The sequence below is a fragment of the Bos taurus genome, chromosome 17 (genome assembly GCF_002263795.3).
Source record: "Bos taurus isolate L1 Dominette 01449 registration number 42190680 breed Hereford chromosome 17, ARS-UCD2.0, whole genome shotgun sequence".
NCBI classification, from domain to species: domain Eukaryota; kingdom Metazoa; phylum Chordata; class Mammalia; order Artiodactyla; family Bovidae; genus Bos; species Bos taurus.
Window position 1 is genome coordinate 29,085,487 of NC_037344.1, and position 23,322 is coordinate 29,108,808.

At 38.8% G+C, this 23,322-nt stretch overlaps 1 long non-coding RNA gene across 1 annotated transcript in view; it reads left to right on the forward strand.

The window, feature by feature from the left end:
- Positions 1–20,273: 20,273 nt before the first annotated feature.
- Positions 20,274–23,322, forward strand: part of LOC112442021 (uncharacterized) — a 47,543-nt gene continuing 44,494 nt past the window's right edge. Inside the window, exon 1 of the long non-coding RNA XR_009491022.1 lies at positions 20,274–20,561. This is a non-coding gene — a long non-coding RNA (uncharacterized lncRNA). The remainder of the gene's footprint in view (positions 20,562–23,322) is intronic.

Genomic DNA, 23,322 nt, shown 5'->3' on the forward strand with positions numbered 1-23,322 from the left:
TTTAGAAAACCAGCTTTCTATATTTTAATGCTTTCCATGTCTGAGGCATTTCTCCAGACTTTGGTGCTATAATTGTAACACCATCTTGACACTTCTACTTTTAAGCCACAAAGTTTTTGCCTTTTCCTTTTTCAAAGAAAAAAAGTTGGAGCCAAGTGACCACTATGCATACTCATGACTCATAGGTAATGGAAGCAGCAGGGACAGGTCCACGCGGACAAGCAGATAGAAGCCTATGCTTTTTGATGGCGCATGTTTAGGGGAGGTGGCCAGGGCACTGAGGAGGGAGAACGGTTGAAGTTTACACCTGCTCTAATGGGGGCTGGGGGTGGGGGAATGGCTAGGAGACAATGTCTGCAAGGATGATTCCATTGTGAGATTCAGAAAATAGGACTCTCTGAATTGCTCCTTCAGAGTAGACCCTTTAGAAAAGAGCCTCCTTTTCCCAGCTGACGCAAGAGAGTATCAGGCCAGATGTCAGACCCTCTCAGAGCCCTGGACCAAGTGCTTTGTGCTGGATACAACCTATACAATCAAGGTTGTGACCACCACTGCATGGCAGCCTTGCGATTCACCTTCAGTTGGCTGTCCCATCCTGAAGGAGCATTTGTCCATGTCATGTCTAAGTCACCCAGCAATGGCCTTCCAGCCTGCCCCATTGGTGTGTGAATTCTGAGGCATAAGCAGCTACCTGAGCACAGTTTAGGGTTGGTGGAGAAGGGGACAGGGACAGATTGTGATTAACAGACTCATCTCAAGACCTTCTTAAAAAAAAAAAAATCTGTCACCTTATGGATCCATACTTCTTTTCTCTCTCCTATTTCAAAACTCTCTGCTGCTGCTAAGTCGCTTCAGTCGTGTCCGACTCTATGCAACCCCATAGACGGCAGCCTGGTTCCACCTTTTTACCACTCAAACCAAAGTTATGCCAGTTATGCTATTGCTTTTATCTGACACCAAGTCTTAGGACACTCTGGTCCATATTAATGGGTTTCTTTGATTTTAATTTTAGTTAAGAAAGGTCAGCTCCTTCCCTAGGAAAATTCTCTAAAGATGATTTCCTTATTCTTTTCAGCAAAAAGCTCTGCTTATCAAGGGTCAAAACCTGCCTGCCTTTGACAGGTCCCCCAAATTTTCATCACATCTTTCCCCCAGAAAATGAACACTTATGCATCCTAACTTACAAAACTAAGGGGCATCAGTCACCAAATGCTCCATAAGGAAAGTCTGTCTGTTCTAGATGACTTGTTCTTCCACCCACTGGGAGAAATGGGGGTCACCTTCCGGTTCCCAGATACACCATCTTCATGAGCAGGAATGTCATGTACATTTGTGTAGGTTGCACACTGCATAAGACATTTGGCTGAGAAGAGGGTACTGTCTTCTAATAAGTACAAAGGAGCTGTGTGATGGCCAAGCCACTACTTGCAGGGCTATATCTGCCCAGGCACCGTATGAGATAGCTATGCACCACCTGTTTGTGACTCTAAGACTTTAACTAACTTCTATTGATCTTAGTTAGTTTTCTCATCCATAAATGTAGGTAAATATCCAGGGTCTATGCTTTCTCTTCAGTAAGATAAGGAAAATACCTTACCTGGAGGATAAGGAAGAATAGATAGATTTTAAAGTTCTCCACGAAGTCTAAGGAATTCTGCCCTATTTTCTCTTTACAGAGACTCTGTGACCTGTGTGATCCAATCTAAAATAGTCACGGTCCAGAGCCATTCTCTATTACATCATATTATATCATCTTGCTTATTGTTTATATTATCTGAAAATATTCTATTTATTTATTATTTACTTGTTGATTGTCTGTCTCTTCCCCATCCCCCATTGTTTTAGAGTATGAGCTACAGAAGATCAGAAGCCTTGTCTCTTTTGTATATGGCTCTATCATCCAAGAGTTCCTGGCACAGAATAGGTTGACAAATGGTTAATTTTGATAGTACTGTGAAATTTTAAAAATTTTCCACAAAGTACTATTACTAGTAGAAATTCAGGGCTTTGATAATTTATGTATTTCTCTCATCGAGAGCTTGGCTTTTCTTTAAGCCGACTTATCACTTTTACTATTAAGACTTTTACCAAGTTTTATGACTTTTATGAGTGTAGGAAGACAGGAGTGAAAGACAAAAGAAAGGCTGAAGTGCCAGCTTGTAGATGAAGAAACCAGGAGTTATTTCTTTGCTTTTATGCTATGCCTGAGTTGAAGACAGCAGTTACATTGTTTCACCCATTCAGGAACACCATTTTAAATACATGTGGTAAAGGTCATCAGTTCAGGCTTTTTGCCACAGTAGAAGAAATCTGCCAAAGAATAACCAAGAGACTGCTGCCTTGCTCTGAACATAAAATGGAAGCTCACAGGTGATTGGAGAGCCTTTATTTGTTTTGTGTGCCGAATCCCCCAAAGGCATTCCTCATTTCAAGAAAGGTCAGGTTTTCCACACTCCTTATAACCTCTTTCAAATAGTCAGGCCAATCAGAAACTCCTCTTCTCCAACAAAGCTGGGTCCTTTTCACCAGCTTCATGTTCCAGGATTCCTGCCAGCTTTCTACTTGTGGAGCAGTCAGGGTATGTATTAATATTTGTTTTTTTCTTCAAAGTGATAGCCACTCCTTATTTTTAAAAATCAGAATTTTTTCAATTTCATATAGGTGTTCTATTATTTAGGCTTTAAGTAAAATAAAAAGTAAGAAGTAGAAAGGAAAAGGGAAAAATAAGGAGGGGAAGGTCTGCTCTTGATTGATGCCGTGAAATATTAAAATGCCATTGACATTACCCTAGTCATAAACAGAACAGAGATGCGCAGGCAGCATTTTCAGGGTGTGATATGTGTCCTTAAAAGTAAGAAGGCGTAAAAATGAAATGGGATAGAAAACAGACCAAGAGTAAAAAAGCATAAGACAAAAATAAGCAGCAGAAGAGAATTTCTTCTGATCACTAAGAGAACTTGTTAAATAACATTTAAAAAAGAGAAATAGTCCAATGCGACTTTATCTCTTTAGTATCTTGAATCTTTAGTTTAAAAAAAAGCAGATGTACTGAATTTAATAGTAAAGATGTTTCTTCTTTTAAGTAAAGATGCTACAGTTTCCTATTATATGAACTGTTGTTAAGTAGATAAAAAATAATGCTTTGCCATTTGATCATTTTACAAAATGTAATAGAATTTCAAGATTAGAAAAGTAACTTTTGATAAGATAACCAACACATGTAGTATGTCCATAGATGAACTATTTACAATACATTAAGATCGATATGTATTTATCACCGAGAATAATGTTTTCAAATAGAGAAGACAAACTAGCAAATTCACAAAAGGAGTTTGGTTCAGTTTTATCTTACGATAACAATTTGTTTGCTTAAGTAAAAGTCTGGACCTTGATTAGCATGTCAGTATATAAACATGGAGCTTTGGTCCCAGCTTTTAAAAACCCCTTATATGTTCTTTGAAAATTATATCATTCACTAGTACTTATTAATGATAGAACTGAAAGACAAAGGGTTTCCCTGGTGGCTAAGTGGTAAAGAATCCACCTACCAATGCAGGAGACATGGGTTTGATCCCTGATTCAGGAAGACCCCACATGCTGGGGAGTAACTAAGCCCACGTGCCACAGCTATTGAGTCTGTGCTCTAGAGCCGGGATCCACAACTACTGAGCCCGGCAACGTTCATGTTGCCCATGCTCTGCAACAAGAAAAGCCACTGCAATGAGAAGCCCGAGCAACTGGAGAGGAGTCCCCACTAGACTCAACTAGAGAAAGCCCACGCAGCAATGAAAACCCACTGCAGCCAGAAATAAGTGAGTAACATATATATATATATATATATATATAGAGAGAGAGAGAGAGAGAGAGAGAGAGAGAGAGAGAGAGAGGAGCTTCCAATTATTTTATATATAAAAGAATTGGAAGACAAAGACAACTCAAGAATGGTTGAGACAACGTATATGATACTGTGGTAAGGTATCACAATGAGACATTAAACAAGATTAGGCTTTGAAATCAGTCTTACTCTACCACTCACTCCCAAGATCTTTAATAAACTTCTTAAATTCTGAACTTTGGCTTCACCAGCTTTAAAATAGGGAGATTATTACTCAACTCACAGGGGTTTTGTCAAAATCAGTGTAATGTATTTGAAAGCATCGTGGTCTCTACTGGGCACACAAGTACTCAAGGAACGTTCGTTTTCTCAGTTTACCTGCTTAACGAAATGAGGGTATGTTAAATTTCTACATGCAAGATACTCTAAAGTATTACAACATTTAGATTTTCTGAAATAATTCTAAATAAAACTATCCATAAGGGAAAAAAAAATAAGACTGAATTTACCATGGGATACATACTTATAAGGAGGATTATAAGTCTTTTGAAGTCAACAAAAGGCAGTATCAAATTTAAATATTTCCTTTTGAAACCTAAAATGTTTTAAAAATATATAGAGGGATTTCCCTGGTGGTCCAGTGGTTAAGACTCTGTGCTTCTACTGCAGGAGACACAAGTTCGATCCCTGGTTGGGGAACTAAGATCCTGCATGCTGCAACGGGTGGCCAAAAAACAAAAACAACATATTATCATGATATCAGGCTCCATGACATCATGGATCATGGTAACTATCATGATTGCTATATTGGTTTCAACTTTTTCAGTTTATAAACTCAGAATAGGCGACGTCTGGCAGGGATCAAACTGAACTGTAAGACTGGCTTCTGACTCACCAAGCTCGTCTCTCTAAGTGACTGCTATTTCATGAATTTAAACAAGTGCTCGTTTCCATGTGTGACATTTTTGATATGCTTCCAGGTCTCAAACTGGATAAGAGAGCCAGATTACAAGCCATTTCGCTTAGTGTGAACAATGAACTGGCTCTCATATAACCCCTATAAAGATTTTCAGTTAAGTTCCTCAAATACTAGTCTGTTACTTTGGCATGAACATAAGGAGCTAATCATTTTCTAACATTCAGTGGAAATACAATGGATAGGATAGAGAGTGTTTTGTGACAGAAAGATTTTTAGAGGTATCCAAGACTGGCTGCTGCTGCTGCTGCTAAGTTGCTTCAGTCGTGTCGGACTCTGTACAACCCCAGATGGCACCGCTGTCCCTGGGATTCTCCAGGCAAGAACACTGGAGTGGGTTGCCATTTCCTTCTCCAATAATGAAAGTGAAAAGTGAAAATGAAGTCGCTCAGTCATGTCCGACTCTTTGCGACCCCACGGATTGCAGCCTATCAGGCTCCTCCGACCATGGGATTTTCCAGGCAAGAGTACTGGAGTGGGTTGCCATTGCCTTCTCCAATCCAGGACTGGCTAGAACACTCTGGAAGCTCCAAGCAAGAAAACAATTATGTGTACTATCTCATGGGTAATTCAAGATAAAAACTACTCCAAATCATATAATAAGAATAAGAAGTGCCAACGAAATTCTGAGTTTTAACATGATGATGACTATAGAAGTCTTTTTAAAAGAAATGGCAAGATATAAGATGAAAACACTTTTCATCTCTGTTTCTCTTGCTTTGCTGATTGACACACAAAGTTGTCAACTACAAACTCCCTAAGAAGTCACTGATAATCTGTTTATTAAGCATGACTAAGTTTGTTAAGTGTACTGCAAGGAGGGAAATTACCTCCTGGACAGAATCTTAGGAATACCTCAGAAGGAGGGGTCAGAGGCAGAATGTACAGGGTTTGTGGTGTGGGTCTTTTAAAGAGAGAATCAGGTTAACACTAGGAAAAGTTTATGATACAGTAGTTTGGAATTGATAGATATAGCTAAAAGAGGCTCTTGAAGCACATCTTGGTAAATAAATAGTTATTTGGTAAGAGAGCCATTTGCTCAGGTAATTAATCTATTGTCCTGAGAATAATCATTTGCTCTAATGAGCAATTTACTGTTCAAAAAAATTGGTTTGGGAGAATTTCCTAATGCAAACAGTGAAATTATTTGTTGCTCTACAAGTTTATCTTCCTGAGCAAGAATTTCCTAGACAAATAATAAGTCATGATGCCACAAGTGGTCTTAGGTCTTGGTCCTGGTAGTCAAGCTATATGGATATACAAGCGGGATCAGTTCTCATTGCCTAATATGGAATCTCACACAGGGCAGAACCTCAGCACTGAGTTAGGTATTGAATTAGGAATAAGAGATATGGGGTCAGTCAACAAAGGGATGTGCAAAATAATTTCAAGAAGACTTGAATAAAGTTACCTGTTTTCTCTAAAAGAAAAAGTTTGTTGCTCCTACTGCTGTTTAGTAGCTAAGCCATGTCTGACCTCTTTGTGACCCCATGAACTGTATGTAGCCCACCAGGCTCCTCTGTCCATGGAATTTTTCAGGCAAGAATACTGGAGTGGGCTGCCATTTCCTTCTCCAGGGTATCTTCCTGACCCAGGGATGAAATCCATGGGTCCTGCTTGGCAGGAGGATTCACTATCACTGAGCCACTTGGGAAGCCCCTAAGGAAAAGGTATGAAGGACTTCAAAGTTCAAATTTTGGCCCAATGGTCCAGATAGATCTGAACTTCAAGGAGTAGAGACCAGAAAGAAAAGATTCTGCTGAAGTTTATATGTAGACCTGACTAATCTGTTTGACTGATCTGAGAGGCCTGGATCTGATGGTGTGTTCCTTGAAGGCTGGACCTATCCATTCAATTTTGTATCACTGACGTGAGATACCGAATCATTAAGTGCTCCATACCTGACTGTTGTAATGAATGAGACTCTACTAAATGTTGTAGATTTGTCTCTGAATAGGGAGCTAGATAGACCTGGAGATGTAGGTCTGCCTGGTTGGTAACAAGCCCGTCCATGTTTAAGAAGCTGAGCATTAACAACAATGAGAATCTCAGACTAAGAAAAAACTATGACGATGCTTAAAGGACACAGAAACAGACGAGATTGGGGAAAAAAAAAAAAGCAGAGGAAGAAGAGACACCTGATAATTAAAAATAGCTTGAGTTTACATAGCACCTTTTAAAGTACAAAGTGTTTTCATTTATGTTATTTTATTTGATCTTCACAACATTCTTGCAAGTAAAGTAGAACAGGCATTATTATCACTATTTTATGGATGAGAAAGTTGCAGCTCAGAGATGGTTAGTGTCTTGGCCAAGGTCACAACACTGCAAAGCTGCAGATGGGGCTCTCAGGCCTGAATCTTCTGAAGCATTTTGCAACTGCTCAGAATTGGAAGCAGAACTAAAACTGTGAGAAGAGTGAGAGGAGTGTTTCTCTTTACCCCTCCATCCATAAGGACCATCGTTTGCCGAGTTGTAAGTTCTGTAAATAGATAAGCGTGTGTTGTGAACTGTAACTGAAGGGGAACTGTCGATGGGAGTTGTTGGATCCCATATACTCTGCCTGGGTTCCCTTAATGTAGCCTCTGAACACCAGAAGTCTACTCTGCCATCATTTAAACACAGATTACTGTTTTTTTATGCCAAAGTCTCGCCTGGCCATGTGCTTCCACAGGCAGCAAAATTTCAGTATCCCTGTCTGGCTGGGCTTAAGTTTTTGGCAAGAATTTCCCCTTCTCTTGTGAACATCTTGGAAAGCTTTTTAACTGAGCACAAAGATGTTTATTTTGAGAGGCAAAAGGGACTAACTAAATAAATCCAAAAACAATCTTTACCTCTCCCACCAGATGAGTCTTGCTTTTCATGTGTCAGGTATTTCGCTACCCCACATCTAATCTAGGCAGCACCCCCAGGGGCACCACCTGGAATGACTCTGAAGATAGTGGCAATTCTCTCCGTGACTTCGAGCCCTGGAGAGGTATTAGGAATCTGGGGATTGGGGGGAGCATTGAGGGAAGTAGAAAGGGAAAGAAGTGATGGGTCTAGGAGGGGAAGAGTGGTTGTGACCACAGGGGACTGGTTGCAGGACTACCCCCTGCCTGACTCACCCCACCCAGATACCAAAATCCAAGAATGCATTAGTCTCTCATACAAAATGGTACAAGACAGCTGGCCCTCCTTAGGCAGGTGAGGAACCCATAGATGTCGAGAGCCAACTGTGTTGTTGGCTCAACTGCCTGCCCCTCAACTGCCTGCTTACTTCCCAAGTAACTTGTGGAGCAGTTTTCACCCTGATTTTAGAAAGTGTCATGTCCAGACATAGAACATACTTTGTTAGGCCCTAAGGATAGTGGCACATATCACAGGGTCAATGATCATTGAGGGATGTTGATATACTATCATGTCACTTTAGAATTATACTTTACAGTAATTGGTCTAGGTTTCTCATTTGAGAGATAAGGAAACTAAGGCACAGAAAATTAAGTGATTTTTGCAAAGTCATACATGATTCAGCAGTAAATCTAGGTAACGTGATTTTTGTGAAACAGTGATTCTGAAAGTTAACATTGCTTTTTTTTTTTTTTTTCCTTTGAATAAAGGTTCTCTTCTTTCGACATTGGATTTCTCACTCTTTTACAATACTGTCAAACTTCTCTTCCAGTGTGAAGGGCCCTGACAAAGGAAAGGCTTTCTTAACTGAAGTTAGAGGTAAAAGGATCTTTTCTAAAAGTTGTGTTTAGAGGCCCAGACTTTAAACTTTCTCTTGAAGTATCCAGTAGAAATATGGTAGTAGGGGCAGGGATGCAATGAAAAAGGGAGAGAACTGAACTTCCTACAAGTGAGAAGGCAGATCCTTGAGGGGACAAGTAGAGGACACTGTCTAAATTAAGATGAAACCTTAATTTACTCATAGTGGAAACTGGCAAAAATTCACAACTAGGTCCTTGAAGCTCTTTTTGAGCCATTAATTAGTATAGGAGAGAATCACACCACTAACACCAACAGATGGTGTAAAGTTATAAATCGGTTTGGTTTGGGGAGGCAGAAGCTTAATTTGACAGATCAATACTCTTTATCTCCTAGAACAAACTCAAGTGTAGGGACCAAGTGGGAGAGGAAGTCTCCAGGATCCCCTAATACTCACAAGCTCTTAAACTCTTAGTATTCAGTTTCCAGGGCTTCCTAGGTGGAGCTAGGGTTAAAGAACCTGCCTGCCAATGCAGGTAGATGTTAAGAGACATCAGTTCAATCCCTGGATCAGGAAGATCCCCTGGAGGAGGGCGTGGCAACCCACTCCAGTATTCTTGCCTGGAGAATCCCAAGGACAGAGGAGCCTGGTGCTCTACAGTCCATGGGCTGCAAAGAGTCGGACACGACTGAAGCAACTTAGCACACACGCACACATTCAGTTTCCACACTGTGTGCTTCTCTCCTACAATTCTACACCAAACACCATAGTGCTTTTGCCAGCGTGTCCCATGATTTACAAGGAGACGTCCAGTTTTCTGCCAATGCTAGGTGATCTTGATTACTTTTTCGTTTCTGTAAGTTCATTTCATTCTTCCTTTTATGGTCCCAAAGACTCCAAATTCCCCCTCTCTCCCAACACCATAATCACAGGGCACGTCTCTTTTCTCTTAAGAAAGCAATAACCACTGAATTTTATGTTTCCCCTTGCCCCTGAGGGAAGGAAGCAATACCAGTTTGAAAAGGTCCTTGTTAATATTGCTGCTCTAGGCAAAGTATTATTTTTCTTTTTAGCTAGACTCACCTTACTTCCTGGGATTTGTTTTCTGAAGTTAACTCATGATTTCAGCTCAGGTGCAAAGAAATTCTAACAAGCCAGAATCAAACCAAGAGGCAAAAGATAAAGGTTAGGGGACTTCCCTGGTCGTCCAGTGGCTAAGACTGTGCTCCCAGTGCACAGGGCCTGGATTCAATCGCTGGTCAGGGAACTAGATCCCACGTGCCACAACTAAAAGTTCACACGACACAACTAAAGATCCCATGTGCTGTAACTGAGACCCAGTGCAGCCAAATTAAAAAAAAAAAAAAATATATATATATATAGAGAGAGAGAGAGAGAGAGAGAGAGATAAAGGTTACGGTGGCTCAGACGGTAAAGCATCTGCCTGCAATGCAGGAGACCCTCCAGTACTCTTGCCTGGAAAATTCCATGGATGGAGGAGCCTGGTGGGCTACAGTCCATGGGGTCGCAAAGAGTCAGACACAACTGAGTGACTTCACTTTCACTTTCAAACTACGGCCCAGTGCAGCCAAATAAATAAATATATATATATGATAAAGGTTACCTATCTTTCTAACAGCTACAGTTGCAGACCTTCCAAAAGGAGAAGCAGTAGCAAAGGAAGTCAAGGCTCCAAGTTTAACTGCCATATCAATGAAGATAAGAAGCAACCAAAGTCATTAGTTTCAAGAGGGAGGGGATATATGTACACATACAGCTGATTCATTCATTGTACAGCAGAAACTAACATGGCATTGTAAAGCAAGTATATTCCAATAAAAATCAATAAAATATGGACTATATCTAAAAATTTTTAGAAAAAGACTTTTAACAGAAGAACAAGAGCTGAGCTAATTGTAACAGGAATTCTGAATGTTATCACTTTCCCCCCACCTCCAAAAAAACCCCCCAAAGTTATTAGAGTGTTGATCTTTGATTCTTCTCCCTGATGGCATTCTCACAATCTTGAGGGTTCTTTTCCAGTTAGTTAAATTGCCATGGACTAAATGTCTATATCCTCCCCCAAAATTCATATGTTGAAATCCTAACTTCCAAGGTGACAGTATTTGGAGGTGGAGCCTTTGAGAGGTGATTAGGTCATGAGGGTGCCACCTACATGAATGAGATTATTGTCCTTATAAAAGAGATATCTCACCCTTTTCACCTTTTGAGGTCCCAGTAAAAGGACAGCTGTCTAGGATGCCTAGCCTCTCAGAGCAAACAGAATCTGCCAACCCTTTGATCTTAGATTCCCCAGCCTCCAGAACTATGAGAAATAAATGTTGGTTGTTTATAAGCTACTCAACCTATGCTATTTTGTTATAGCAGTTAACACGGATGAAGACATAAATGCAGAAATGTTTCTTGTTTGGCTCTAATGATGTTTTAGTTTTCCTGGTGGGAACATTCTTCCTGACTCCTAATAAGTATTGTGGTGGTTTAGTCGCTCTATAATGGACAGTGCTCTATCATACGTAAATGCTATCCATGGGGTCGCAAGAGTCAGACACAACTTAGCAACTAAACCACCACAATAAGTACCAAATTATTGGAATTCCATCACTTACATATTATACTCCTAGGAACTAGTAAGAGCTTTTCCATTTCTCTGACATTAAAGCTTGAATTTAAGAAACTGCCTTTTCAATAGAAATTCAAGCAAAATAATTCAGATGATGAAACCACTGTGGTTTGGTCTTTTAGGGTTTTTCCCCTCTTTGGATTACAAAGTTCACACTTTACTCATCTATGACTGCACAACTCTTAGACATCTCAGAGCAAACTGGCAAGCTATTGTTGACCAAAGAAGTGACATATCAATTCCCAGCAATTGGAATTTGGTTTTGTGGAGCTGTTTGGTTTTGGTCACTTAGTTTTGTGAAGCTGTTCAATGAGCTGGGAATTTTATTTGGTGCACAAAATGCCAAAACGTGTTTTAAGTTAAAGTGTGTTTTTTTTAAAACATGTTCACAAAATCGTTATCATACCTACCATCAAAAGGTTGAACCTAATTCCCCTCCCTTTGAATGTGGGCAAGACTTAGTGAAGAGCTTCTGATGAATAGAATGTGGTAGAAGTGATGCTAAGTGAGGCTATGTCCAATGCTGGCACATTAAGAGCAATTGCTTCTGCCTGGTTCTCACTCTCTTGGGTCACTTGCTTGAGGGGAAGCAAGCTGCCATGTCCTGTGAACACTGGAGAATCCCTAGGAAAAGTTTATGAGGAGAAGCCCTCCACCTCAAAAGCAAGTCACATGTATGAGCAATCTTAAAAGGGGATCCTCCAGCCCCATCAAGCCTTCAGACAGTTGCAGTTTCAGCTAATGTCTTGACTCTAGGCTCTTGAGAGACCCCGAGCCAGAATCACCCACCTAAGCTGCTCCAGAATTCCTGACCCATAGAAACTGCCAGAGATCATAGATGTTTGTTGTTGTTTTAAGCTACTAAGTTTGGGGAAAATTTGTTATGCAATAATAGATAACTAATATAGGAAGCAATTACCAGAAGATACTGTTCTATTTTTGAAACCCTTGAAATGAAAATAACAATTATTGTACAATCAGAGAATTCTTTTTTTTCCAGCTATTTACATTTAACTCTCATTCATTTGGATTGCAGAAATCCCACCCAAAATGCTCCTACTTTTCTTTCCATCTGTTAACGTTTGAAAGGTTGATGGGAATTATTTGCAAGTGAATGCATGGATGTGAATGGAGCAGAAATGCCAAAAAAAAAAAAAAGGTTTAAAAAACTAAAAGTTAGATACAATTCCCCTGCTGCTGCTGCTAAGTCACTTCATTCATGTCCGACTCTGTGTGACCCCATAGACGGCAGCCAACCAGGCTCCCCCGTCCCTGGGATTCTCCAGGCAAGAACACTGGAGTGGGTTGCCATTTCCTTCTCCAATGCATGAAAGTGAAAAGTGAAAGTGAAGTCGCTCAGTCATGTCCAACTCTTCGCGACCCCATGGACTGCAGCCCACCAGGCTCCTCCGTCCATGGGATTTTCCAGGCCTGCTACTGCTACTGCTAAGTCACTTTAGTTGTGTCCGACTCTGTGTGACCCCATAGACGGCAGCCAACCAGGCTCCCCCGTCCCTGGGATTCTCCAGGCAAGAACACTGGAGTGGGTTGCCATTTCCTTCTCCAATGCATGAAAGTGAAAAGCAAAGTGAAGTCGCTCAGTCGTGTCCGACTCTTAGTGACCCCATGGACTGCAGCCTACCAGGCTCCTCCGTCCATGGGATTTTCCAGGCCTATTACTCATTAAATATTTTACTTTTTAAATCTCCTTTAAAATCCTGTTTCATCTTGGAGAAAATGCTCCAGATTGGATTAGTGTAAGCTCTAAAGTACTAGTTTACTTTAGGGCCTCATTATATCTTGAATGAATTACTGAGAAATCCTTATCTTTTGCCCTCTGGTAAGATTCTCTTCTAAGGTACAGACTATATCACCTTTTCACTTAAAAACTTCCAAGATTATTCATTATATTCTGGATTGAGGTCAGTCATCAGCTCCCCTACCCCATGTGTGGAAATATACAGGGGTCAAAACAAGACAATGTCTGGGAGAACCATGAGGCATATTCAAGTATGACATCTCCTCCTCCTCAATGTTACGTAATTCCTCATAAGGTCTTCCATGTTCTAAGGGATTAGCGTCCACTGGCAACCTGGGGATACTAATACCTGTTTTCCTTGGTGATTAGGTTTACTGGAGTCTTTCAGATTTGTGGCTATTTTTTATGTAACACAAGACTGCATATCCTCTCCTATCCCTCTGCCAATCTTCATTATGGACTTGAGGTCCTACCCTAGTTAGGACCTGTCTTGTTTTTTCAAGAAGAGAATTTCAAAAGGAAAGGCAAATTAGTCTCTAGTCATGGTGGCTGTTCATGTAATCTGCCTGAAATGGGGAATGGGAATTGTTAAGAAGCATCTTTCTGTTAAACAACACAGAGGAAGAAAAATATCTTTTTTCTTGGCTGGGACTTGGTAACAATAGACAGATTAATAAGAAAAAAGCACACAAATGTATTTAATGTAAGTTTTACATGAGGGAGGAGACTTCATAAGGAAATGGAGACCTGAAGAACAGGTTAAACTTGAAGTTTTTTTTGGCCTCACAGCGCAGCATGTGGGAACCTAGTTCCCCAACCAGAGGTTGAACCCACATTCCCTGCATTGGAAACTTAGAATTTTAACCACTGGACCACCAGGGAAGTCCCTTAAACCTGAATATTTTTATATTAGGTTTGAGCGATAAGTAGTGGAAAAATGAGAGAGGACAAAGGATGTAAGTTGTGAGTGGCAAACTGGGAGACACTTAGCTAAGCCTGTTTGCTTAGCTTCCTCCCAGTGTCCCTCCGTCTTTGGAGATAAGGATGATATGGAGATTAGGAGATAAGGATGCTCTTTTCCTCTGGGTATGGAGAGGGCACCTCTCACATGAGGATCTTATGACCTGCTTCAAGGATGTCAGAGACTCCCAACACCTGCTATTTCTCAAATTCCTTCAAGCTTAAAATATTCAATATGCCAAGGGGCCCTTCTTTGGGATAGCATGTCCCAAAGCTCATCACCATTAAACCATGGAATTTGTAAGCTGGGAGTCATGCTGCAATCATGTAGGGCAATAGCCAGTCATTTCCCAGCATTTCTTTAACTGGGTGTGATCTGCGGTAATCTGCATTTGTGATAGTAACTAAATTTTTACTTTAAATCCCAAACCCAGTCTTTGATATTCTGCTCTGCATTTCTGCCTTGCCAGTGGCTCCATGTGAGACTCTGCTAGTAGCAGATGCTGAGGGAAGACTACAAGGCTGCTTTCTCTTTGCTTCCAGTTGGCTTCCAGTCGTCTTGGGGTCCTGTCCAGCAACACTTCTTCATCCCCAGAGCAAGCGGTTCCTTCCCAGGGCAGCAGCTGAATTCGCTTTGTAGTTTTCCAATAGCTGTAAAACCGGTTCTATCCCCACCCAGATACTGAGGACCCTTTCCTTAGATGTCTGAGTTTCATCTTCTCAAGATCCTCTTTTAAGATTTGAAGTTTTAATAATTGCAACCTCTTACCTTTCTTCTCCTAAGCCCAAGAGTGTGTGGTAGCCATGAGAATGCACCTCACAGAACTTCAGCCGTATGAAGTACAATTAGGATTAAGAGACCTCATAAATAAAACTGTCAGGTGGATGCCAATTAAATATGAATGACAAATAACTTTTTAATATAAGTATCTCACATGCAATACTTGGGATATACTTATACTAAAATTTAATTCGTTTATCTGAAATTCAAATGTAACTGGATGTCCTATATTTTATCTGACAAACCTAATTTTAATTGACCGTACTAACTGAGCCTGCCAAAACAATGGGGCATCTGATTCCTGGGAGACTGGGACTCCTCTGACCAGCCTCTTTGGCCCAATAACTTTTCTATGGCTTGGCAAAACGTCCTCTGATTTTATGGCCATTTCTTTCTCACTCAGGTTATACCTGCATCTCAGCCTTCCCTGCTCCCTCTGGGTTTCCTCTACACAGGCATTTCCCCTAATAAAATCTTTGCAGGTTCAATCCTGTCTTAGTATCTACCCTGAGGTAGGCGAACATAGGGTAATAACAGCTTCACACAGTTACTACTCTTTAATGCTTTAGAATTCCTCTTTACCCTTTCAATTACCTACTAAACAACTTACTACCTTGCTAACACTGCTTTACATTAAATCTTCTCTCTTCAAATAATTGATGTGGTTTCTGTCTCTTGACTAGACCCTGACTGAGTACCTCTGAGCTTAGTGAGAACTCTAAATTGCTCCAGGAAGTTTAACCGGCTAAGCCACTCCATTAAAGGGACGTGAGATGTTTATTTTCCTTCACTTTCCCTTGTTATTTAACATAGAGTTGGCAAAGCAGGTTGAGCGAGGTGACAGCCTGATGTCAATGTGGCATCAGACATGTGTTATGTTGTGTTTTGGACACACTGAAAACTAAAAAGCTTCTGCAGGAAGGTAATCATGAAAATAAGCAATCCTGAAGCCATTCCTTAGGAGGTGCATACTTGTTTAATCTGAAGAAGACAGACAGCAGGAGAATGGGGTAACTGTTCTCAAGAATCTGAAGGTCAGATGGAAGCTGGATTAAACTTACTTGGCATGGCTCCAGATGTTAGAACTGGAACTAATCAGCAGTGCGAGAATGAGATGAGAGCTCATAATCTGGTAGCAATGCAAGCCTGCATTTCTTTAATATTTGTTAAACACGCATCTGGCAAAAGCGGGAGAAACTTTTTTTTCTGCCAATAAAATGTATAGTTCTTTATGCTCAAAACAAAGGATTTATTAATGTGGTAACATAACAGTATGCTTTTAACTTAAAAAAATTTTTTCCAGCTTTTATGTCACTCACAACTGGATAGCTTAAGTCACTTACGCTCTCTTAAGAAAAGAGGTGATTTACATGTGTGTCATTAAATATCCTGTCCAAATACATTTGAGATTCTTTATCTGACTTTCATGTTGGTGCACATTTCCTTCTTTTATCCAATATGTACTATATTGTAATCGTAGGCTATTTTATTATCTCAGTGGGAAAATTATGGCCTAATAAAGTGCTTATAATTTGTAATAATAAACCAACCATTCCTAGTAAATATCATGGCATTATTGGGTTTTGGAATTTTAGGTGATCAAACTGTTAGATGCCAGTGAGTAAGTTCTGGAGTTGGGGGACCAGCCCTTATCTGCCTTATGCTAAACATGCATTTGCCTCTAAAAAATACTCGAGAGAGATCACTTAGTGTAGATGAGGAATATACATTTTTCAATTTCCCCTTGAAAGCACTAATTCTAGCAGAACCAGTTTATAGGACCTCAGTTATGTGAGGAGTGATGTGTGTTAACTGTCAGCATTTTACAACTGAGCTTAGGGATACTTTCAGTTCAGTTGCTCAGCCATGTCCGACTCTGTTACCCCATGAACCGCAGCACGCCAGGCCGCCCTGTCCATCACCAACTCTCGGAGTTCACCCAAACCCATGTCCATCGATACTTTAGCACTTCTTTTAAAATTAATACTCAGTAGCCGCCTGGTTTTTCTACACCTTAATTCAGATATTCAGTGAGTAAGAATTACAGGGGAGCATATTTCCACTGGTACAAGCAAGACCTCTCTAAGAACTAGAGTTTCTAACAAAAATTGTGCTACCTGGCAATACACAGAGCTGCTCAACGTTGACCATCACTTATCATGGACATAACAGAAAAGAACCCTGCACTGGGAAGGAAGACAAACTAGAATAATAGAAATAACTTCATATAAATAAATGTAAACTGTCTTGTTACACTTTATCAGGTTGTAGGAGACTGACAAAATAATGACTCATAAAATATGTTAAGACATATTCTATGATACTTGAAGATAAAGCAAAAGAGTAGGCTATATGTTCTTTTAATGTCATACTGGGAGATTGTTTAAGAGGGCAGTTAAGGATGTTTTCATTTTCCAGGAGTGACCTCATTTGGCTTTGTTATTTACTTATCAATTAGAGCCTAAAAACTATGAAAGTAATATCACCTTAGAGGTTTTTACCTGATAGAGATGCAAGTGATTTCTCTTTGGTGGAAAAGAAAACTTCAAAAGTTATGATTTATTGGCCAATAAGGTATTAAACGTATTTTTTTCTAACTTAAAAAGCTTACTGCAATGTGCACTTCTTGATGGACTATATATTTCTTAGCTTCTCAAATAGTTTTAAAACTAGCTTTATTATTAATATCTTATGTTTCTTTTACTAATGAGTTAAATAAATTTTTTGACCTGTGTTTATTTTATATTTCTATGAAAGCCATGCTTTAATCTTTTGAAAATGTTATTTGACAAGGAGTTAAAAATTAAAGTGACAGGCCAAATTATTTAGAAAATATTAACTCCAGAATTCAGAATACACTATTCCTTGAACTAATCAGCTGATGCCTGTGGCATCTGATTAGATTCTGGGTATCTCCTTGGACCTCAAGGAGATCAAACTTGTTAAAGCTAATAGAAATTAACCCTGAATATTCATCAAAGGACTGATGCTGAAGCTCCAATACTTTTGCCACCTGATGCAAAGAGCTAACTCATTGGAAAAGACGCTGATACTGGGAAAGGTTGAGGGCAGGAGGAGAAGGGGGCAACAAAGGATGAGATAGTTGGATGGCATCACCAACTCAATGGGCATGAGTTTGAGCAAGCTCCTGGAGATAGTGGAGGACAGGGAAGCTTAGCATGCTAGCATGTCCATGGGTCGCAAAGAGTTGGACATAACTTAGCAACTGAAGAACAACAAAATCTCACCTTCAGAGTGACATTGTTTATACAAGAAGAGGGCAGCTAAGATGATGAGAGGTCTTACAGACACATTAGTTAAAGTATTAACATTACTATAGTACAAAGACTTAAGAGGGATGTGTTGTGACAGTTGTTAAGCTTCATCTCTGATTGCATCAAATGTGATAATCACAGTACTATATGAATTGAGGAAAGTCATTAACCTTTCTAGGTCTCAGTTTCCTATTTGTAAAGTTGGACTAGCACTAAAATCCTAAGATAACTGTAATCATTATTGAAAGTTTACTGAACAAAAGATTAGATTTATTCTGTGCATTTCCCAAGAGCATAACTAAGCCCTCTGGTTAGAAGTTATAGGAAAATAGAATTTTGGGCTAAGTACAAATAAAAACTTTTCTAACTATGAGAATTATTCACAAATAAAACAAGTTATCTTGTGACATGGGCTTCCCTGGTGGCTCAGTGGTAAAGAATCTGCCTGCCAATGCAGGAGATGAGTGTTCAATCCCTGGGTCAGGAAGATCCCCTGCAGAAGGAAATGGCAACCCACACCAGTATTCTTGCCTGGAGAATTCCATGGACAGAAGAGCCTGGCGGGCTATGGTCCATGGGGTCACAAAGAGATGGACACAACTGAGCAACTAAAACAACAACAAATCTTGCAAAATACTGTGTACTAGGGCCATTTCGGGAGATCTGTTGAGATACTCCTGTGGACTTTACTTGCTAGTGTAAGTAAACTGCATGGCCCAAGAAGTGATTAAACTCAGGCATATTTTTTCTTGTCTCAGATTGAATGCCAAATAACTGTATTTCTAAAGATTTTCTTTTTCCTGATTTTGTGCTTTAGTTTCTGTTCTTAGACAAGTTTGCTTGTCTGTCTGTTTTGATTAACTTATGGTCAAGCAGTTTGTCCCACAGCAGATTACACTGGTTTGTGGGAACTAAATATATGAATCCCTTCCCAACTCTGCATTCATGATGTTGTGTTGGTAACACAATCAAAAAGAGCAATTATAGGAAAATTTACACCATAGAAATAAGCATACATTACGGCTTGTTTTGGGGGAGAGCTGGTATGTATGAACCTATGCATGTCTTTCCACAACTAGGTCCAGGCACTAAGCCCATGTCTTGTCTCTAGCCATTAGACAGGTCTCAACTGCATAATCTAGAGCATCCCTATAAAACTTACAAGCTGGGCCAAGTCTTTTCCTAGAATCAAGACTTCTAGGCAGGTCTCAACTCAAAAGTTAAGACTTGACCCCATTGGTATATATGCACATGGCTGATTATAATGGAAAATTTGGTTTTACCATCTGACCATTTGATGATCTCTGTCAGGTGGATAATGGGCATCTATTTTCCATCAGGTGAGAGTTTAAAGCTAATCCAACTTGTTAATCTTTTTCTTCGACTATTTATATACTGTGAGCTCGAATCAATTAAGAAACAATTTTGTGCCCACTTGAAAGGAAAACAGCCCATTGAGAACTAGAGTGGTGAGGTTTCGTTTTCAAGTTTACTGGTAACTGAAGCTGAAGTTAAACTGTAACTGAAGTTATAAAGCTGAAGTCAGGTCGTTACAGCTGAGAAAAGCTTTTCTCTCTCATCATGTGTGTGAAACACTTTCTTACCTCTGGAGGGTATTAATAGGGTGTTTTAAATCGAAAGAACTCTGCTCTGATTGACTTATAGAGTAAGTCTATTGTTTATACCTACAGTATGAATACATAGATCTAGTATCTCCAGAACTTCTAGAAAATAAATACAACAGAATACTCTATAAATGTTCTAGCCTTTCAGCAAAAATAATCTTTTAGAAAGTGCTAAGAAGTATTCTATATGATAATTTAAATATATATGCATAACTTATAATTCATAATAAAGTCACACAATTAAGATGACTCTTTGGATAAATCGCACTAGCTTATAATTGTGTTTTAATTAAAAAAATGTATCTTTTCCCCTCATATTAGTGTAATCAGAATATATTTGTACATTTTATTTTTTAGAAGATCTAAGTTTGTTTTCTGAGCATCAACTTTTTCTACTGATTATTGATGAAATAAGTTAGTATTACTATTTAATAATGTTAAAGATTATGAAAAATGTAAAATTATGTGTCTAACCAAATTGAATTAAAATTGTGACAATCTTTTTGGTATCAACAATTATTATGTTCTATAGTACATTAACTAAAATATAACTTTTAATATTCTTTAAAATATTGGACTATTACATCAACCTAATGAATAATCTTTGGATACCTAGATAATCTCTAAGACTGCTAAAACAATGATCACTAAACATAGTTTAAATAAATATATATATATCATTGTTTAATACCAGGCTATAGAGCAGTGTACATTTATGTCATGTTAATGAACGAATTCATTTGAGCTTGTTTATAAGTACTCAATTCTCAATCACCCATCTCTCAGGTTTCTCTGTGAAATGGAGGTTAGTTTGTTTAAAAGTTATGGTTAATAATGAGTAGTGTGTGTGTGCTGTGTGCCCAGTCACTAAGTTGTGTCTGACTCTTTGTGACCTCATGGACTGCAGCCCACCAGGCTTCTATGTCCATGGAATTTTCTAGAAAGGAGTACTGGAGTGGGTTGCCACTCCCTTCTTCAAAGGATCTTCTCGACCTAGGGATTGAACATGTCTCCTGCATCGGTAAGTGGGTTCTTTACCCCTGAGCCACCTGGGAAGCCCTACTATAGGTAGTAAGATCACACTAAGGACAATAGTGACAATCTAGTGTAAACTGTAATGAAGACAAGAACAACTTTTGTAAAGAAATTTGTTTGGTTTTTCAATGAAAAAGTGAGTAGCTTTGTTCTAAATGAAAATACCTGTTCCAGAACATGAAACATGATAGGGAAAGACAACATTTGAATGGAGACAGAAAATTGTAGGAGGTTTACTGAAAGTAAAGCACATTTGTCATTTTTTTTTTCCCTAAAAAGAAGCAATGAAATATGTTCAAATTTTGGCAGAGAAATCTTTGTTTTGATGGGTTTATTCAAAAGACAATTTTTTGAAAAGGAACTTGGAATTCTTTATTGCCAAATATTGAATTAATGCAAAAATAGACTGGCTTTCTCTCTATTAAAATGTTAAATTTGTATTAGAGCTCTTAACAAGGGGTAACAAACAGGTACTATTTACACCTTTTGTGTAATCCATTCAGATAGCAGAGATTTATATTACATGAGAATAAGCTTCTTTATGTTGATTATATCATATCTGTGATTACTTTAAGAACAAAGAAGAAAGTCTCTTCACATATGAAAGAGCCAATATTGCTTAAATTTGTTTGACCTACTTCTCTATTTTAAATACTGTTTTAATGATTAGGTAAATTTTTTTCTCAAGCATCCATGATCCTATTTTAATCATGGACCAAGTTTACTCTATTAAATCTGTTGCTTTTGCCTTCCCAAAATTGGACTCCAAGTTCAGAAAAAATAAAACGATCAGAAAACTATCTTGGAGATACTCAACCTCTAGAAAATCCAAAGATTTGTTCTCTTACTTTATAAAAAAAAGAATATTAGACATAATTAGATTTGTTGGGCAGCATAGTACATTCTTAAAATAAATTCAATACTATTGTTAAGAGTAGCATAGGAAGAGTCATCCAATTAGAAGAGATGCTCAGCGTTCACCAAGTTAAGTTTATAGAGGTAAAATGTTTTTATAAATAGTTCAGAAATAGTACAATTTACAGAGAGGTCTTAAGACTGCCACTGCCCTTGATGTCCATAATATGTTATCCTCAGGGGAAACACTGATCAGACCGTTATGCAACATGCACACATTAGACAATTTTGTTCTCCATTCTGATATTGCTGGTTACTGTAATAAATTAACCACAGCCATTCAGTCTTAGAGATCATTTCTTCTTTTCTCTCATACTTGCCTGAAGGCTCTGCTCTAAGTTACAAATCAGAGATCGGGTTGGATCTTTAACAAAAAAACCTTAGAGCCTCAAGAAAACAACTGTCCTGTGCTTTCTAATTATCAATACTTCAAAGAATGGACTCAGAATACAGGCTTCTGAACTGACAGCCCTTAGACAACTTTTAGACTGTACCAAGACTCTGAGTCAGGATTTCCAGGACTTACTTTTTGGTCCTGAAGCTGATAACTTTGTGAACTCAGATTGCTAACCCAAAACCCAGTAGAATAAGAACAGGATCAAAGGAGCTGATGAAAGGGATGTAATAATTGTGGTTATTTGTTTGAAATGTTGGGATTTTGAATATTTTCTGATGGGTATATTATTAATTTTTTAGATGGCATGTATGTTTTTTAAGGGATTCGTTTCTCTTGGAGGTACATGCTGAAACATTTTCATATGAAATGATATCATTTCAGATTGGCTTCAAATAATCTGGGAAATAAAGTGAACACAGTAGATGAAATGAATTTGCTTTGCATTAATAATTGTATAACAAACTGTTCAATGTAAGGGTTCATCATGTAAGTTTCTCTACTTTTTTTTTGTCTGTCTGATATTTTTCCATAGTAAAAACTTTAAAAAATTCAATTATCATACATTTTCCTGTGGTGTGTTTTTAAGCTTTTCATAATCATTATTTAAATACCTATGTCTTATTTAAAAACAGAGACAAATGTCTGTTATCAATCTTTATTGCTAAATTCAGGTTGCTTTTATTATTGTTACAAATAATATTAAAATATAGCTTTTTGTGCATTAACTTTTCACTATATTTTGAATTGTCCCCAGAAAGGGGACATGGTAAACGAGAGGTGTGACGTTCTAGGGCTCTTGGTCATAGAGCCATTCAATTTCCCAAATGTCTTTACTAAGATATACACCCTCATTGGCACTGGGTATTGTACTTAAGTATTTTCCAGTTTTGGGAGGAGGATAGTATCTTCCACTTTCACTTGAGAATTATTTCCAGCAGGCTGTTGCATGCTGCTGTTAGAAGTTTCAATATCTTGCACTCACTTTTGTTCGGATAATCAACCCTACTGGGCCTTTGGTTTTGGACTGCTGTGGTCATGATCCCTTTTCACTAAGCCAAATGGAACTCCCTGGAGGTACTAATACTTGTGATCTTGAAATTTTCTGGCTCCAGGTATGAAAAGAAGATCCAGATGAGTGGGAAAGAACAGGTAATAACTGGCACAATCTGAGGTCCAAGCCAGCAGGACAGAACAATGCCCCAAGCATGTTTGGAGACTAGAGCCTGGGAAGAGCTAACATGTGAAACTTACATCAGGGTTATGCTTTACATCCCAGTTATGGCCTCTGCCACTAAAACAGGAAGGAGGAAAATGTGAGCTTTCTAGACCAATAAACCATCCACTGGTCAATATTTTTATCTTAAAGTTGGATTTGAAAATGTCAGTACAATTTAATGAACAGAAAGTATGTTGAGAAACTGCACTTCATCTGAGA